Source organism: Vanessa cardui, chromosome 28 (genome assembly GCF_905220365.1).
Source record: "Vanessa cardui chromosome 28, ilVanCard2.1, whole genome shotgun sequence".
NCBI classification, from domain to species: domain Eukaryota; kingdom Metazoa; phylum Arthropoda; class Insecta; order Lepidoptera; family Nymphalidae; genus Vanessa; species Vanessa cardui.
Window position 1 is genome coordinate 5,248,162 of NC_061150.1, and position 21,442 is coordinate 5,269,603.

General features: G+C 34.8%; 1 protein-coding gene across 1 annotated transcript in view; it reads left to right on the forward strand.

Annotated features, from left to right (window-relative positions):
* Positions 1-216: 216 nt before the first annotated feature.
* LOC124541698 (Kv channel-interacting protein 1) overlaps positions 217-21,442 on the forward strand; it is a 92,012-nt gene continuing 70,786 nt past the window's right edge. Inside the window, exon 1 of the mRNA XM_047119629.1 lies at positions 217-676. The gene's annotated coding sequence lies outside the window, so the exon portion shown is untranslated. The remainder of the gene's footprint in view (positions 677-21,442) is intronic.

Genomic DNA, 21,442 nt, shown 5'->3' on the forward strand with positions numbered 1-21,442 from the left:
CATATAATAAACTGGAAATCTATGTGGCAAGCATACGAACTAAACAGAAATCTAAAAATATCTAACATAGATAATAAGGAGAAATGTTTGACTATTTTCGTAACAAAATAGCTAATGCTTGTATTTTAAAGTGTACTGAATGATATTATTTATTTGATCGCAAAACAATAAAGAAATAAAGCATTATAAAAGCTTCTAAGTGCATAACAATCTGTCATTCGCGCATCAATATATTACAGAGGGCAGCACTTATTATATCGGCCCTCAGTCACCGCCCGTGCCCGGGCCGAGTCGGACGTGCGCGGGGGATCGTATCGATTTTTCGCGAGCCACAACGAAATCGCACCTAAAAAACCCTACGAATACCAAACGGTGCCCCGTTTTCTAACGCCATGAATAAAAAATACATAAACCGATGTAAATAACGTCATAAATGATACGTATAGTTGTAAATTCGCCTCCTAAATCCCGGACTATCGTGTATAAGGATCAGAGGGAGAGGTTCGCTCGGAAAAAGGATAGGCAGATACATAAAACGTTTTCGTGTCATAATTAAAATTGTAATTGAAAATCTGTGTTTTTTTTTGAATGACGTTCGATTTTTGAAATCGTTGATAGATTATGACGTGGTCAGTGCAAGGAGGTTTAAATGTATTGTGCATTTAATTATATCGATGTAAGTATATTATATATTTTTTAATTAAAATAAATTTTGACGCTTTTCTTTTTGCTTTTATTTTATTAATTTAATTAATCAGCTTTATTTTTTGTTGCTGCTTTTTTGTTTTGATGTTTTTTTTTATATATAATAAAATTTAATTTTCTGTGCCGTGATGTGTTTTTTTTTTATTAACAATTTAACTTTAATATTTTATCAATGTCATTATTGTCATTGTTAAATGTTATTTAATTGACATATCATAATCAAATATACATTAATATTGTGAATTTATTGAAATAAAGTTTTATTTGATTTATTTCAAAATACGCTATTTTAGTATAAAATTACATAAGAGTTGTAAAGCAATATATTATTAATTATTATTATTATTATATATCTCATAGTTAATGAGTTCAATGCCCTGACTTACTCGCAAATCTTAAGCTATTCAACAGATTTTAATCAAATATATTAATGAAGTAACAAAAATATATTCCTTAAGGAGCCTATGCTTGGAACCACCTCTCAATAGGTGGATCCCATGCTGTTAAATTTCTTAACTGTTATTTTTAACTTATAATTTAATTATTATTAAAACGATATTTGGTTGCCTCGTTCGTACATTTAGTTAATAAGCCCTGTAGATCCAGAGGCCTTATCTTACTCTTATAATATTTACACACACACACACACACACACACAAAATACATCTTTATGAATTACATGGTATATCTATGTGAATAGGTCTCTGTGTAATAGTATAATTATCGAATGAAATATTGATTAAGTATTGGCTAAACTAGCTAGGCTAATTTAATAACCTGTGTTACGGCTAATCAGACCGCTTCCTGAAAGTTTAAATAATCGAAATAAATTATGAAAAAGGTTCTATGGATAAATAACATGGATAATAAAAAAAAATGTCGAAAGAATTTGGAGATGTTACCTCGATAAGTAGGTAAGGCTGTTGGCTGTTAGTTCGGCGCCTGGATGATTTCCGTCAGATTCGCCGTCCCGGATTATGAGAGTGGGAAAAAGTGCACTTATTTGTGCTTCACCTGTGCACAATAAGTCCTGAAGTTGACAAGTTGCCAACAAGAGTTGACAACATTAATACATAAGTCCTTTAAGGTTGCCGTTGCAGAAATCTTTCAGGAGCACATAATCATTACTAGTAATGTAATATTAGACAAGGATGTGATGTCATTTTGATTTTAGGGGATATCCTATTTAAAATACTCAAATTATCTAAACAAATTGTAAATTTATTGAACTCAGCGACATATATAATTGTATATATTTGTCTTAATGACACTGTTTGTTTTTTTAATTTTGCCTTCGAATGCTGACTTGTGCACAGATAACGCAAAATCTTTTTTATTTGGTGTATAATTTATATAATAATTAATAATGTTCGTGTAATAGTATAAATATTATTAATATACATACTGGCTGTATCTCAATTAAAAAATAAGCGGAACGTTCATATTTTATATTTAGCTTAAAAATACGATTCAAATTCATAAATGCATGTAAGTTGATTATGTAACTCTTAATGTGAAATAAAGTAGGTCGGACGGGCAAATTAGCCACCTGACGTTAAATGGTCACTAGCCATAGCCTTTGACGTCGTAGGAATATTAATCATCCCTGAAATCGTTAATGAGCGTTAACGTTTAGTACTTAGGTGTTATGTCACTCATGCCTTTTTTATGTAAGATTTTATGACATTGATTTTTGTTAATATTGTGTGTGAAACAACAACACGAGACAACATCACATACATTACTCTGATACCAATGTAAGTAGCTAAAGCACTTGTGTTGTGGAACAATCAGAAGTAACGACGGCACCACAAACACCCAGACCCAAGACAACATAGAAAACTAATGATAATCTACATTAATTCGGCCGGGTATCGAAACCAGGACCTTAGAGTGGCGTACCCATGAAAACCAGTGTGCATACCACTCGACCACAGAGGTCAAACTTGGTCACTAACCCTTCCAATGGAAACCCAACAATACCAAGAATTGCTGTGGAGAGTATTCAGTGGATGTATAATGAATAATATGCCTTGTTTAACAATGTACTTTTATACAAATGATTTGAATTCATAAAAAGGCAAAGTTATAATGTCTTGGAGTTTATTATAGAAACGGAAAAAGTTCAAGTCATATATCCATAAAAGTTGATCAAGCTTCGGCCATAGAATAGAATAGAATAACGAAAGATAATAAAATGTCTATATGACTCAAGTTTTTGTTACGTATTACTTATGAAGTAATAAATAGTAGAACTCTTTATTTACACATTGTGATTGTGACGACACAGGATTAATTCATCTTATATTGGTTTGGGAGCTTTACGACTATCATATTATTGACAGTATTTAAATAATTGTATTAACTGACATGATTTTGTATTTTTTTAAATGTTGAAAAAGAGTAACTACTGAGTTTCTTGTCGGTTCTTCTTGGTAGAATCTACTTTCCGAACCGGTGGTAGCTTCACTTATTTGTAAAATGACCATTCAAAAGTGCTTGTAAAAGCTCACTTGAATAAAGTTCATTTTGATTTTGATTTTGAATCGGGTATTAACGCTGATTTCCATTGACCAAATGGCAAGAACTATTGTCTACAAATGCGAGTGAATGCTTAATATATGTATATGTTTGTTAATATTATATTAAATGTTAACGTAGCTGATTGAAATTATTTCATATAAAAATATTTTGAACTGAGATAAAAAAAGTGGCGAGGGAAAGAAACAACTTTTAATAAGTTAGCCTATTTATTAATAAAGGGTAGGAACGAATACACGCCCTGTAATTGTACTGTAGCTTAGGGAAGGGAAGGGGTAAGCTTAGATTTTAAGTACATTATTTCTCGATAAATGACTGTTTAGGAACTATATTCGATAATCTATATCTAAGTTAAATGTAGTAACAAATATATATACAAACTTTTTCTTCATCATTACATTCTATAAAACAACGTCGCTTACCCCTGTCTGTTCCTATATATGCTTAGATGAAACTACGCAACGGATTTTGATGTCGTTTCTTTAATAGATTTTTGTTTATGGAATAGGTTGGCGTTCATACATATGGACCACCTGATGGTAAGTGGTCACCATCACCCATAGACAATGACGCTGTAAGAAATATTAACTATTCCTTACATCGTCACTGCGCCACCAACCTTAGGAACTAAGATGCTATGGCCCTTGCGCCTGTAGTTACACTGGCACACCCTTCAAACCGGAACACAACAATACTGCGTACTGTTGTTTAGCTGTAGAAATTTGATGAGTGGGTGGTACCTACCCAGACGGGCTTGCACAAAGCCCAACCACCAAGTAAGATAGATTGATTGAGGAGGAAGCTTTATATGTATAAAACATTCTCAATATAGAAGACAGTATATTTAGTATTTGTATTGCAATCGTGCAAAGCCTAATATTATAACCAACCCGGTTATAATATTAGTAAAATGACAGGTGGAGCTGTAACGTCGGCCGACTATTTGTAAATATCAAATTTATTCATCTCTATTCAACTAATTGAAGCTTAATGTAAGAGTATTCTGGTAAACATTAGCGTAGTAATAGGCTCAGCGAAGACCTGGTTTTGCAAGCACGCGGGAAGCAGATTAATGGTCACGGATGGCGCATTAGCGATTTGGGGCTGGTTTAATGTACCGAACTTTGGTGATTTGCATGGTAATGGCGATGGCGAGCTGCAAGTGAGGGGTTTTTGTTTACAGGAAGACGGAAGTGACATATTGTAACTCATTTATTGATATGAGAATTATTAAGTCCTTACGCACGGCTTGTAAACTTTCCAATGCTGGGCTATGGCCTCTTCTCCCTTTGAGGAGAGGTTTGGAACATATTCCATCACGCTGTTCCAATGCAGGTTTGTGGAATACACAAGTGGCAGTTCACCGCCGAGCACGAGAAGATTTACGCGCAAACACAAATTAAGCACATGTATATTTAATGGTGCTTGCTCTTTGAACCCGTAATCATCGCTTAAATGCACGTGTTCTAACCACTGGGCCATCTCAGCCTAGTATTTACACTCGTGTTCTATACACAAAAACCTTTCTCTCGTATCACTCTATCTAAGCATACATAGGGACAGACAGCGGTAAGCGACTTTGTTTTATACTGTGTAATGAAGACTTAAAATCAGATAACAAAACAAAAGTCAGATGGATCGAGCGAGAAATTAGTGAAACAAAAAGCGGAAACGAATTCCCGATCGTGTGTAACGACCCTTTTTATGTTCATCAATCTCTTGATAGTGTAAATAAGAAATCGTTATTATACGCTGTAAGTGAGTAAGATTACTATGTTGTTATTGTACTTTTATTTTTAAAATTTATATTTAGGGGCTTATAATTATTTATTTTGTTTGTATTGCCTTAAGCCGTATTTGTCTATGTTTGTTTAAGCTTAAGTTTTTAATATTATTTAAGAGTGTATTGCTTTTTATTTAATTCAACAGTGCTGTAAATGCCTGTAGTGCTGTATCACACTGCAATTACATAAGTGTTTTTGTGAATATGCCGATGGTGTTTCAAATAAATAAATAAATCAAAGTCGCTTCCCGCAGAACGCTTAGATCTTTTAAACTACGCAACGGATTTTAATGCGGTTTTCTACAATAAACAGATTGATTTCAGAGAAAGGTTCACGTGTATAATAGATGTATATTGTAGGAGAGTAAAGCGAATATAATTTGCGACATTTCTATTTGGAAAAAAAATGTAGTCGGTACTGACCATCATGAGTCACACAAATAACAGGTCTCGTCAGTAACATTTGCACATAATTCCAGGCAGCAAGCAATTTAATTTGTGCTCATTGCCAAGTCACTATAATTATAATATAAAAAAAACTATTGAGCATGTATGTGGAAAGATATAGAGGTAGAGGACGACCAAGGAAACGATGGATGGATTATGTGAAAGACGATATGGCTAGAAAGAATGTTACTTGTGAGATGACGTCTGACAGCGAAGTATGGAAGGAGAAGACATGCTGCGCCGACCCCGAATAATATTGGGGTAAGGGCAGGAGAATGATGAAAGAAAACTATTGATACAATTACTAAAATTTGTTTTATAACTACAAAATAATTTAAATAGGACTTGGCTTCTATGAGGTCTCAAAACTTTTTACAATGGAAAGACTGCATCGACAAACTTGGATTTTTTTACATTTAATGTTTTTGGTGGGATAATCTTCAACTTAATTTGATTGGTCCATAATATTATATGAATGAAAAGTTAAATTATAATTTATTTTAATGAATAATTAATTATAATGAGTAATTTATTACTTAAGAAATTTAATTCCCTACAGATATTTCACATCCTTAGGGGATTATTTCCGTAATATCCTATGTATGTCATCAGTGGCGACTGGCGTAGCTAGGCGAGGAAGGGCCCCGGTGCATAGAAAAAGAATCGGGCCCTAAAAAAGAAGAAGAGGTCTCTTTCCCATCCCTCTTTAACTAATAATTAACCTTTAAAATTATATGTAGATGCCAAATAAGAAATTATGTGCGCAGGGTCGTGATTTTCTAGCTACAAAAGCTTGAGTTTAGTTTAGAGGGCCCCCTGAACACAGGGGCCCTGGTGCACTGCAACTCCTGGTCCTACGATAGCTACGCTACTGTATACCAATTTTTATACCAAATTTTATCTAAATCGGTTTGAATGTGTAGATGTTATCCAGACACTAACACACTTTTCACAGACAGAGTAACTTTCGAATAATAAAATAAATTTGTAATATTAGTAGTAGTCTGACCATCCGAGAATTAAAGATATATCTAATATTTATTTATTATCGTTATCACATGAATAATTAGTCAAGAATAAACTTGTAATCCCTAGCTTCTGTTTGCGTACGGTAAAGAGAACGTTTTTGGGTAATGGTATACGCATATATAATAAGATACCGGAAAATATAATCAATTTGCCATTTTTAAAAATTAAAATTATAATTAAGACTAAATTAATAAATAAATCATATTATTAATTAAAAGAGTACTTTTTAGAAAGAAAGGCCTTGAGTTAGGCTCGGGTTCCATGGTAGGACACTAATTACTGTAAATAACAGCATTGTAAATCTGTTTATTTGAAAAGAGCAACTATGCGAGTTCCTTGCCGTTTCTTCTCTCTAGAAGCTGTTTTCCGAAACGGCGGTAGTATTTAATTATTGACGATTCAAAAAGAGTTATTGTAAAGTTCACTTGAATAAATTTGATTTGATTTACGTTACGTGCGCTGATGTCGGCATAGATCGGTTAGCTAAACCGGGAATTTTAAATAACTAAGGTACGTAACCACAACGGAAGATATTTCACTTATAATTCATATTTCATTTGTAAAGGATAATCAGATTAATTCTATTGTTTCGTTTGTGTATTTCGAGCTACCTGCCCTACCAAGATAAATAAGGTTTTGCGTAAAACATAACTCTTTTGGTTTAGTCTATATGAAATTCCGACATCTTTAAATATTCATATTTCAGTCAATTTACACAAAACTAGAATTAATTATTCACGTAATCCTTCCATACTCTAACATTTATTTGATTAATAATACATTAAGTTATATATAACATAATGCGCCACTGATTTATACATGTATAATGAGATCTTATAATTATACTTACGACTCATTATTTATGGTGCCCTAAATTTGTATTCGGACCAATATGGGTGATTTAATCTAATTGATAATATACTACTTGAAGAAATATTACTTAAAAGAATAATAATAATTTGCTAGCGGACACTCGGGTTTCAACCGGGGCCTCCTTCAAAGTATTGATAAAAATAATAATAAGTAAATAAATAAATATGAGACAACATCACATACTCTGATCCCAATGTAAGTAGTTAAAACACTTGTGTTGTGGAAAATAAGAAGTAACGACGGCACCACATACACCCAGACCCAAGACAACATAGAAAACTAATGATAATCTACATCGACTTTGCCGGGAATCTAACCAGGGACCTCGGAGTAGCGTACCCATGAAAACCTGTGTATACACCACTCCATCACGGAGGTTGTCAATCATCGTCGTCATCGAAAATCGTATGAAGATACATTCAGTATTTATTGAAGTTATACAGACAGGCCGAAGGGCGGGGCCACTTTGTTTTATACTTTTATTTAATATTGTTTACACGGTAGAAGAATGGTAAGGATCGTTAGTTCATAATAAACCAGTCCATTCCCATCCGAACAAACTACTTATATGTACATATTCATTACTAGTGGTCGCTTGCGGCTTAGCTCGCGTTTTAGGGAGTAGTTGTCATGTGTTTGGCAAAAAAGTAGTCTTATACATTCCTTGGTTTTCAAGTTTGCTTCATACCAAATTTTATCAAATTCGGTTCAGTGGTTTGGTCGTGAAAGAGTGACAAACAGACATACAGAGATACTGTCACATTTATAATATATGAATCAGAATTATTGATGTTAATAGATTAACGCCATCTATTGGATATTTATTGTAACACATTTTATAATTAACCACTTTTTATTCTGTGGTCACACATTCGAAAATTATAGGTAATGACGAAATTATTTTTAATATACAATTACGAATGAATGAAAGAATGAAATATACATTATTGTACACCACAAACAAAAATAGAGAAAAGCACAGAAAAAAAGAAAGTAAAACAAAATCAGAAAAAACAAGAGCGAAAAATAAACAAATAAATGTTGATTAAAAGTGTTGCACAATGGGCGGCCTATGGCTAATTAGCCATCTCTTCCAGGCAACCCAAATCTATATTCTATATCTTTAGTAACGCTATGAGGTAATGCCTAAAAACTTTGAAACGTATGGATTTTTAGGTTGCACGCGTTCTAACCACTGGGCCATCTCAGCTCCCGATGTCTTTAAAATCTAATTTTCCTGTAAATCTTACAGAAAGAGCGACTTCGCCAGCAGGTATTTTAATGCTTACTAAGCGATGTCTGCGCTCAAGATTTAGAGGATCATTATAAATGTTATCACGTTTTTAAATCTATAAAAGCTTAAATAATTGAATGTTTTTCTTGCTAAGACTTTTTTTTAACACTTAAATAATATTTTTAACTATTATAATAACTCGTAATTAAAATAATACACTTCTTGCCCCATTACACGCCATCATACGTAAGATTTTAAATGTTACAACAATAACAACAACAACAACAGCAGTAAATTTCCCACTGCTGGGCTATTCCTCCTCTCCCTTTGAGGAGAAGGTTCGGAACATATCCACTCCACACTGTTCCAATGCGGGTTGCTGGAAAACATATGTGGCAGATAATCTTTGAAATTAGACACATGCTAATTTCCTCACGATGTTTTCCTTCACCGCCGAGCAAGAGATGAATTATAAACACAACTTAAACGCATGATTTGAACCCACGATCATTAGTTAAGATGCACGCGTTCTAACCACTGGGCCATCTCGTCTTATAACTGTTATAGCTGTTCTGTAATTACACTCAGCTGTTGATGCTATTAAAATATCATTGACATATCAAATCAAATGAAAACAAAATATACTTTATTCAAGTAGGCTTTTAAAAGCACTTTTGAATCGTCATTTAACAAGTATTTTGACTGAAGTGAGTTTACCACCGGTTCGGAAATTAGATTCTATCGAGAAGAACCGGCAAGAAATTCAGTAGTTACTCTTTTTCAACATTTAAAAATACAGACATGTAAGTTAATTACAATTATATTTGTATGTAATTTATCATGCCTGGAAGTGAACAAGTATTTATTCCACGCGGTATCATCGTTTGTTTAATCTTGTATTGTATGCCTTCTTTACCAATGTATGTCTTTACAAATGATTTAAATTTATAAAACGGTAAAGTTAAAAATGCCTGTGGAATATTATTATATAAATTTGCCCCTAGAAGGATTTCTTGTCTTTGCTAATTCGGAAAATTGGCGTCATATTCCAGACCTCTTTACAAATTCTAGATTCCAATAATCAAAAACATAATATACACAAACTGCGTTTACATTGTATATAGTGGGATGTATACTGTTTGAGGCTTGTGTTTTGATTGAAAGCCATAAAGTGTTCAGAGTATACAAAGTTTACAGCGCCACGGGACACAGTATCAAGATTGTTTATTAAAGAGCTTTGACGAGTTGGTAATGGGTACAGTATAATCAACTGAACTAGGGAACTGTAACTATATAACTGTTATATAATAACTGCTAATCTAAGGAAATATATATAATAATAATAACGGCCGGTAAATTTCCCACTGCTGGTCTTAGGTTTCCTCTCCCTTTGAGAAGGCTATAAGGTCCAATGAGGATTGTTGGATTTACATGTAGCAGAAATTCGTGAAATTAGACACATGCTGGTTTCCTAACGATGTTTTCCTTCACCGCCGAGCACGAGATGAATTATAAACACAGATAAAGTACATGAAAATTCAGTGGTGATTTATTGGGTTTCAAAATCAGCGGTTAAGATGTACATCGGTTTGTTGTCGTTCTATTTGAACTTATTAGCACAAAAACCTAAATGAATTATGTACCCAAGAGTTGTTCATCATCAGACACGTATCCAAATGCACGGCGCTCGGTTTTTTTGGACCGGTAAATTTATACACAGTATGAAATAAAGTCGCTTCCCGCCCATTCTATGCTTGGATCTTTTAAACAACGCAACGGATTTTAATGCATATTTCATCCGTAAATAGAGTAGAAAAAAGCCAAGATTATCCATTTTTCTTGCAGAAAAAAGAGGAAATTTATTTTTATGGTTGTTCTTCAACCAAAAAGTTTTGGCGTACAACTTTTACAAGTGTAAAGCAAGGCCGGCGCTTATTTCAGTGCCGGATTTACCAATAGGCTATGTAGGCTGGAGCCTAGGGCGGCAGATTTAGAGGGGCGGTAAATTTAGCCCAAATTTGTTATTATCTTACAGAAATAAAAAACAAACTTATAATCATATGTATGCACATTACGTCCGTAATCCGTATACTCGTCACTACATAGCGGGTCGGAAAAATAATTTAGTAACTGACAGAAATATCACCTAGTTTATAATCATACTAATAACGGGAAAAAACCGATGTAATGAGGACGATAGAACACAAATCATAAATGTTGCAAGAAAAAGTAGGGGCGGCAAAAATTTAATAGCCTACTAGCTTACTAGCGGCAGATTTGTAAATCTGCCTCTGTCTTGTCTATAATGTATAATTATAGATATGTCATTCTAATTATAAAAATATATTTGAAAATAAGTTTGTTCGTCTGTTACGTTACGTTACGCTACGTTATAGAATAGATAACCCTTCCTCTTCCAGTTGGGGGGTTATGAAGCCGCAGACGGAAAGTGATAGCCTGTAAATACTTCACAAATTTAATAACATAACATTTATGAGCAATATTTCATATATTAATCTGCGTCCAGTATTTGGAAAGTAGCCACAGTTATTTGATGTTATACTCCAGCGATCCAGGTCACGTGTAGGATATTAGGAATCGTATGACCTACTTTAGACCGCCCAAGTTTTAGAGGGGTGGGTTGGTGATTACAGAATGTAACTCGCACTCAAATGCTCAGAATCCGTTAATATCTGTCACGATAAATATAAATAGTATAGACTATTAAATAACACTTCAAAGGTCTGACAATTCAAGAAATAAATACCAATATTCAGGTATATTTATTAACGTAACAATTAATAACATTAAATGCTTACAAATATGAACTAAAACTAGTTGCTGTATAAATCTTGACCGCGTGGAATGGTGGCAAGAATGCTAGTATTTCCCCGTTGAATCGCAATTTCAATCCTCTGGGCAAACGAACCAGCCCTCCTGTCACCAGTGGAGGCAATGAGGCGAGGTGTTATACTTTTGATGAAGCTTTTTGCACCACTACTCCAAGGGCCAAGCGTTTCGACAGCGAATGGAACAAAAAAGTAATTTGATACAATACACGAATATTTAGTCCTTTTTTTCCTCAGCTTTTTCCGCAGCGGCACCGGCTCTTAATAAATAAAGAAATAAATTAAGTCTTTTTTTTTATATTTTTAAAAACGAAAATGGCTCATGCTATTAATTATTGAACGTGTTCAATTTGTATCACTAATTATTGATCTCGTAGTCGGCTCTTAAGCAATTAATCACCATGAAACAGGCGTGAAGCATCACTACATATTGTAAAATAAAATCTCCAGACCTTTGTTTGTATTTTCGCAATAAACTCCAAAAATACTGAACGGATTTTCATGCGGTTTTCACTAATAGATAGAGGGATTTATAAGGAAGGTTTAGGTATATAATTTATTAAGGTTTTCGTGTAAATAAGTTGAAATAGAACGAGAATTGTTAAGTATGTCGGAAAAAAGCAACAACCTGTGCGAAGCCGGGACGGGCCGCTATTAATGTATAATATTGCTTGTATAATTGTATATCCATCGGGGCTGACGGAACACTCGTTAAAACACGAGGAGTACTCTACTATGCTATAACCTCACCACGTAACAAATTGTATGTTATCACATATATTAAACCGTTGGCAGCGGCATCATTTGTTTTATTTTTTAACGAAGGTACACTATACTTTGTTTGACGACCTCTGTAGTCGAGTAGTGTGTACACCGGTTTTCATAGGTTCGTCACTCCGAAGTTCCGGGTTTGATTCCCGGCCGAGTCGATGTAAAACAAGTTCGCTAGTTTTCTTCGTTGTCTCGGGTCTGGGTGTTTGTGACGTCGTTACTCCTGGTGTTCCATAACACAAGTGCTTTAGCTACTTACATTGGGATCAGAGTAATGTATGAGATGATGTCCAATATTTTTTATTATGTTTACATTTATTTTCAATAGGCATTATGTAAATATATTAATCTCTTTTCTACAATACATCGAATACACGTCACGGTCTCCACACGACAGAGAAATTTTAAGTCATTGGGTGATCTGTTGGCAAAATGGTCCGGTTAACGGATCCAAAAATATTTGCTTAAATTTATGTTTTGTATGTAATTTTTCATGATATTTGTAATCCTGGCAAATGAAATGCAAGCTACGTATTTATACGTTGGATTCTTTTTATCCCATTACAAAATTGACTCGAAATAAAACTCAATTTTGCTTACCAACTAATTGAGTTACGACTATTTTCAGTGCTATTGCTTATAATACGGCACAACTTAGATGTAGCATCGGCAAAATTCGTAAAACCGATTACTGCCGATTCACACAACCAAAGGAAACAGCTTACTATCGCGCCATCTATCATCCACCTGCATCTAAGTTCTGTCGTACTATACTTGTAAATGAAAAGGTTATTTCATAGATTTTCTAAATAGTTTTGCATATATCATGGGGCTATTTGGTGGTAAGATAGACACTTTGACTAGAGCCGAGATGGCCCAGTGGGTTCAAACCTAGGCAAGCAATCGGTTTCATTGAATTTGCCAACGCTACATCTAAGTTGTGTCGCGCTGTACGTTTTTCAATTTAAATTGTTTGTCCGGCTCGCGCTGAGTTCGGTTGTTTTGGCAATTTTCGATTTCGTTGTAGTTTTACGTGTTGTAAATGGAAAAAAGCTCTCTAAAGTTGCATCCAATTAAATTTAGTATACCATACTTTGTTAGTTTTGAGATTATATATCTATCTATGTATCTATGATATATCTTTTTGAAAATTAATCTAATCAAAGGTTCATTTTACTACCTATTAAATGCCTTTGAAAGAGTGCAGATAAGTTTTATTCGAGACTGGTAGTCGTCCGTGGCTTCGCTTGCGTTTTAGTGGTTGGTTGTCACATGTCAGGTCAAAAAAACTATGTCCTTTCTTGGAGTTGTAGTTTGATTCATACCAAATTTCATGAAAATCGGTTCAGCGGTTTGGTCGTGAAAGAGCGACAGACTGTCGGACAGAGTTACTTTCACATTTATTATATAAATATAGATTTCGATCTAAACGCTTAAGTCGTTGAGTCGCTTGAGTCGAGATGGCCCAGTGGTTAGAACGCGTGCATCTTAACCGATGATTGCGGGTTCCGCATTGGAACAGCGTGGTGGAATATGTTCCAAACCTTCTCCTCAAAGGGAGAGGAGGCCTTTAGCCCAGCAGTGGGAATTTACAGGCTGTTGTTTGTTGCTTAACATTCGAAAATAACTGTCAAAGGCATCCTTAAGACGTCTATGCATCGGGTTTGAAATGAACATCCATATATATATTTTTTGTGACTGTGCGTCATTTTACTGTTGTTCCTACCAGTCTTTACAGCATCACCAGGTCTTGGGACGAGGACTAGAAGTTTTAGCCCTCTCCGAATCCAAGTAATTCGCCCTGAGGGTGTCTATGTGGTCGCACCTTGGTTCAGAACGTCGGGAAGTGTCTGTGGGGTCTTTCTTGCCTTTTTTTTGTGTGTGAAGTAGTTCCGTTGGCCCTACTGGCCACTGCGTCACTGGATGTTCGGGCGAGTACTGTACTCAGTCCTGATGTTTAGCACTGGGCTCGGGGTTAAAGATCGCACCTCAGCTCAGAACGAACAGAACAGTTTCTTACTTCTTACCTTGAAGACTCGAGACCCTATATATAACGAGATGAACCAAACGTTAGCGCGATTCAGAAAATAGTAGTTTTCATACAAAATAATTTAAATTATACGGTTTAAATTTAAAACATTTTAATTGAAACTGAAATTAATATTTCCTGTATGTAAATTCATGCAAATTCCACGCTTTTTTGTCCTACCCGCCTGACATGTGTTACACCGCTTTTTTTAGTTTTTTAAATAATTACCCGACATTTTACTTAACATTTAGGAATTAGTGAACTATAACGCGAATGTCTTTACACTGTTGAACTCTTTACCCGACTACGGTGATAAGAGTTATGATATCAGCAGTCTGTGTATATTTATTTCTGTATATCTTCTAAAAAACTTATCTTAATTAGTAAATTTTAATAATGTATCGTTAGAAGCGTTTTGATACTCATGTAATACGTCATTATTACATTAAAATCAAAATGGCGTCCTCTTTGTTTGACATATCGTATTTTAAATGAAGGGATTTAATCAATATATTTTAATCATATATTGCCTCCACTGGTGACAGGAGGGCTGGTTCGTTTTGCCCAGAGATTACTGCCGATTTATACAACCAATAGAAATAGCTCCCTGTCCCGCCATTAGGCGATTCTCCCGTCAGTCCAACCCGAGAAAGCAAGTGCATGTAAATCGACGTGTCACATTGACGAATATGTTAGGTCATATGATATTACAAGTTGTTACGTTTGTGTAAAGATCATATTCTCATAAGAAATAACTATTAATAATTTGGGATAGCGTACTTAATTTGGATGTGATCGGTTTTACGAATTTTACCGATGCTACATCTAAGTTTTGTCGTACTATAGGTGACTTTAATTCTTTAATGTAAATTGTTTTGTGATTGTTCTTATGTGTTTTAATAGCAATTTTTTATCCAATTATTAACATTGTGTTGTTTTAGATTATGGGTTTCCAATTCGTCTACTACTATTATGCCGTCAAAATTAATTTGTGCTTGTAATCTCGACTTGTCCATCACACGTGACATTGGCGAAATAATCTGTGCCATTTTGGCACAAAGACCAATTTAAAAAAAAATAAGAAATAGTTCGCGACTTTTGTTCTTATTATAATAGAATATTTAAGTTGATTGATATTTTCAGAAGTTTCGTTGTTTCAAGAGAATCAAATTGATGGTGGGTATTGTCATCATAAAATATTAATGTATTTTGTTTCCGATGTTGCATTCTGTTTGGAGTTTTATATTTATATTTCTGTCATTCCGTTTAAATCTTTACGATACTATTGAGCTATAAAATTAATATGATATAAAGTACACTTAAAGTAACAGTTATTGTCCCACTGTTGGGCAAAGGCTTCATTTTTGAGAAGATTTTTTGGAGCGTCTTCAATCACAGTGTTTCAATGCGGATTGGTAGAAAGCACGCTTACAAAGTACATATTAAAACATTGTCAAAAATCAAACGTCGCCTTCAACTACCCCCTTCGTTAGTCAATTTTTTAATAAATAAACAATTAATTACGAAAAATGACGAGGATAATCATAATAGTACAGAAGATTACATGCCTCGCAAACATTATACAAAAACCCAACAAATTTGCTTAAATATTATATTTACCAATGGACCAATTTTCGTATTCGGAATGTATCCATCACTTCATGCCTAATTTTGCCCCTTTGAGGGGTAACTTTTATATAACCATGTATCTGGTTTTTACTGAAAAAACTTTAAAACCATATTCCATATTTGTAACTTTTAATATGTCTAAATTTCGTACAAAGATTCATCTCAATTTTCACCCTCTTACGTAATGGTTTTACAATAAAGCTTTAACAACTGTCTATAACTCATTTCGAAACATATGACAAATTTTCATACAAACTTCCTATTTATCATTAAGACTTGAATTTGAAAAATCCTTCCTAAGTTCCATAAGAAATTCTGTTGGCAAATTTCATCCTGTTAGACCTTCCAGTTTAAGATGAGCCTTCCTTGTCAGACATTAAAAAGGATATTTATTGGATATATTTGGTTCTACTGATAACCAAATTAAAAAATAAATATCTTACTTGGGAGAAAATCTTTGACTATATACAAAGACGCGAAAAGAAGGTTTTATATATTTCATTTTTTATGCTATAAGTTGGCGGACGAGCGTATGGGCCACCTGATGGTAAGTGGTCACTAACCCCCATAGACAATGGCGCTGTAAGAAACATTAACCACTAAGATGTTATGTCCCTCGTGCCTGTAGTTACACTGGCTCACTCACCCTTTAAACCGGAACACAACAATACCAAGTACTGTTGTTTGGCGGTAGAATAACTGATGAGTTGGTGGTACTTACCCAGAAGGGCTTGCACAAAGCTCTACCACCAAGAATTACTCCTTTTAGTTTCAATGGAGCTGGGGGGTCACAACCCTTATGACCTATTGATATTTCATCCGACGTGAGCTAATTTTATTCGTAATGCCGCGCCGTCACTACTTTTGTATAAGTAGTTCGAAATAGCGAATTTCGAAGCAGATTATTAAAAAGAAATCAGTGGACACGTAAAAAATGTAGTGATACAACAACAACAGCCTGTAAATTCCCACTGCTGGGCTAAAGGCCTCCTCTCCCTTTGAGGAGAAGGTTTGGAACTTATTCCACCACGCTGTTCCAATGCGGGTTGGTGGAATACACATGTGGCAGAATTTCTATGAAATTTGTCACATGCAGGTTTCCTCACGATGTTTTCCTTCACCGCTGAGCACGAGATGAATTATAAAGACAAATTAAGCACATGAATCAGCGGTGCTTGCCTGGGTTCGAACCCGCAATCATCGGTTAAGATGCACGTGTTCTAACCACTGGGCCATCTCGACTCAAATGTTGTGATAATTATAGGCTTATTCAAAGGATTTATTCGGTACTTCAAGTCCTATGACAGGTTTTGTTTCGATTTAATTTCATTGTAAATTAATAAAACCTCTTTTGAATGAAACTTTTATTGTCAAATGTATTAGTTATAACCGGCCAGTACTTTCCCGCTTTCTAAAATTAATTCTTTATTGAATTGTTACTATGTAACAATATACAATCAAGATTCGTCGTTATTTCTCTGCACATCTACGGCTGGAGCTCTCCAAAATGAGATTGTAATCGATCTTTTTATGTGAAGCTATTGTCCAAAATTACTCCGTCTGCCTACCGAATAGATTCTGATTAAATTTCCTTCGAAGTTACTTAAAAGAGTAAAATATGAGTGACAATTTGTGAGCTATATATGTATAGAGAAGTAACCGTCTGTATATATCTCTCAATTGCGCTAAGATCTCCTATCCTTTTCGAGGAGCTTATTCCACCACGATGGTCCAATACGAATTGGTTGTTACGAATGTGCCAGACTTTCTTTGAAATTAGACCCATGCAGGCTTCTTCAAGAAGTTTTTCTTCACCACCAAGAATGATGATGTATTACAAACATTGAATCTAAAATTCCAAGTAGTTTAAGGTTTAATTCTTTAAACTGTAAGAACTGTATTTATTAATATTTTTAGAAAAGATTTCCAATTGATTTATTGGTAAATGTTCGTTAGGGCAATAACAGTTCTGAAGATAGCTTTTGTAATTGGAAATTACAACGTCAGCTGAGCTGTGATTTAAAAAGATTGGACGTGCGACGCGGGAAGTAACGTTGATTTGAGCGGCTGAGTGAAAACGCCGGATCGCGTTTCGGGTGCGATGCGCAATTTGAAATATGAAGTGTAAAAGCAAGGGAGACTATCGTCGTGTATAAAAAGTGTCCCTAAAAACGAGAGCAAAACGGACTTAAAAAATATTTGGACCTATTATTGAATTATTCTCTTAATCAAAGCTATATAATTATTCTAATAAAAAATAAATAAATGTTAATTTCAGGTTTCAGTAGAAATATTTCCGTAATTTTGGAACACTTATTTCTTAGGTTTCAGTAGGTATTTTTATTCTAACCTAAGAGTCTAGTTAAATGTACTTTAATTTATTTCTTCGGTTGTTTTGTAATTAAAAAAAAAATATACTGTAAACAATAAAAAAAGTGAAGTTAATTTTTTTCAGAGCTTCTTATAATGTAATGTAACTTCTGCAAAAATCAAAGCATCAATTATCAATCGTCCGTCGATCCATTCGTCCGTATTTTTAAGAATAATTGAAGTTAACTGTTCGCTTAAGAGTTTTACAAATGGCTGCCTTAGTTACAAATTTCTTACACTGTTTCCATCTTGACATTCTACAGCGCTTTTAAAACAAGGGTTCGCGACGAATCAAAATGTTTTCCGCTTGTTTTGTTGCCATTACTTATGTTGTTTTCTTAAATTAATTAATTTGAACTCTTACTGTTTAACGCTTCTTTACAACACACAACAACAACATCAGCCTGTAAATTCCCACTGCTGGGCTAAGGGCCTCCTCTCCCTTTGAGGAGAAGGTTTGGAACATGTTCAAATGCGGGTTGGTGGAATACACATGTGGCAGAATTTCTATGAAATGTGTCACATGCAGGTTTCCTCACGATGTTTTCCTTCACCGCTGAGCACGAGATGAATTATAAAGACAAATTAACACATGAATCAGCGGTGCTTGCCTGGGTTCGAACTCGCAATCATCGGTTAAGATGTACGCGTTCTAACCACTGGGCCATCTCGGCACGCTTCTTTATATAATCATTATATGTATGTAGATAAATATTCTGTTCGTGTGTATGTAACTCCTCCTAAATGGCTGGAACAATTTCAGGATACAAAAATTCGTGTGTATTTGATTCAGTGGGGTTCCTATTCATTGCAGCAGACGAGGACCTCGTCCTTCTCTAGTCTTCTTCTAACTGGTAACTGAAGCTTCCGCGTCAATCCTTCAGACCCCAACGATCAGAGTCAAACCCAGTTGCTATCTCTAACCTAATAGCTGTCTCCATTCGTAAATTATTATTCATTAATAGAGTACTTTTTAGAAAAGAAAGCCTGGAGTTAGGCTCGGGCTTCATCACAGGACACTAATTATTGGAAACAACAGCATTGTAAATCTGTTTATTTGAAAAGAGCAAGTATGTTAGTTTCTTGTCGTTTCATCTCGTTGGAGGCTCCCCTAAAGGTGGTAGTTTTTAATTAACGAAGATTCAAAAAGGTTACATTGTAAAGTTTACTTGAATAAAATTGATTTGAAAGATATGAAACGAAATAGGATGGTTTCGAAATCAGTACAATTTCCTTGGACGAAGACAGGGTGGGCAAGTAGTATAATTACACATTACAAGTAAGGTCTATGTGTTCCATTTATGAGTATTTCTAGGAGTAATTGAAGTTTATTTAATAGCTCTACTAATGGCTGTCCCACACAATTCAGTTACAAGTTATTTTCATTGTGTGTCCAAACATTCTTCAACTCTTAATACGGGTTTACGACACGGCCACATAATGATGCCTTAGAAATATTTTAATTTGCCATTTGGAAATATATGTAGCTGATTCTAGCATATCACAATTTAATAATTTTCAGTAAAGCAATTCCTTACAAACTGAGAATTTTAAATATTAATTTCTTTAAGATTTTCTTGTATTATGCGACATCCTTTTATAATTGTTTTCTCATTGTTTTTCATTCTTATTCGACTGCAAAAAAGTACCATATACCAAAAGGATAGGAATATCGACAACTCACAGAACTTCTTTTCAACGATATTTTCAATGTCATTTCGGGCCAATGATTTAATTTCATTTCAAGGCCTTATTTTATTTATTTTACTTAGCTAGCTAGCATTTAATGATGTATGTTGAAAAATATTGCTAATCCGTTACACATCTTAGCAGTGGGCCTAAGGCCCACACCGCCCACGGCCTCGCGGTACAAAGGGCCTCGCGCCCGAAATTTGAGAAAGTACAACATAACATTGGGATAAGAGTACTGTAAGAAATAAAACAATGGCCTCACAAACTGTATCTTGCCCACATTAATATTAGATCTTGCCTATATTAATATTAGATCTTGCGCCGTGCCGTCACTGCATCTTAGTATAATCAATCTTTCGACGTCGATTTTATGATGTCCCAGAATTCACTTTCTTTTTTTTATGGTATAGGTTGGCGGACGAGCATATGGCCACCTGATGGTAAGTGGTCACCATCGCCCATAGACATTAACGCTGTAAGAATTATTAACTATTCCTTACATCGTCAATGTGCCACCAACCTTGGGAACTAAGATGTTATGTCCCTTGTGCCTGTAGTTACACTGGCTCACTCACCCTTCAGACCGGAACACAACAATACTGAGTACTGTTGTTTGGCGGTAGAATAACTGATGAGTGGGTGGTACCTACCCAGACGGGCTTGCACAAAGCCCTACCACCAAGTAAGTAATCACTTCGAAATAGTATAATGACAGCTGCTTTCAAGAAGCAAAGCAATATAAACAACAGTAGGTACTTCAATCGCCGTTCAATGATTAAATTTAACTAGCGGCCGGTCCCGGCTTCGCACGGACGTACATAATTTTTTTAAATTCTTTTATGTATATTTTTGTTGCTTTTTCCGACATGTTTACCAATTGTCGTTCTATTTCAACTTGTTTACACATAAACCTTAATAAATTATATACCTAAACCTCCTTTATGAGTCCCTCTTTCTTTGAGTGAAAACCGCATGAAAATCCGTTCAGTAGTTTTGCAGTACCTAGAGTTACTACTGGTTTAATCTCCGTTTACGATAGTAATAAATTAGTCCGTGCTTGTGTATTCAATTACCCTGGCATAAAATATTAGTGTCGGTGGGTCAGTGAATATAAAGTAAATGACCAATTAAATTTAATTATTGAACGGTCGTTGAAGTACGTTTGTTGATATTGTTTTGCTTCTTGAAAGCAGCTGTCGTTATAACTACATATTATAAAACAAACAAGAGTCGAGATGGCCCAGTGGTTAGAACGCGTGTATCTTAACTGATGATTGCGGGTTCAAACCCAGGCAAGCACCGCTGATTCATGTGCTTAATTTGTCTTTATAATTCATCTCGTGCTTAGCGGTGAAGGAAAACATCGTGAGGAAACCTGCATGTGACAAATTTCATAGAAATTCTGCCACATGAGTATTCCACCAACCCGCATTATTATATTCCACCCCGCTGTTCCAACAGCGTGGTGGAATATGTTCCAAACCTTCTCC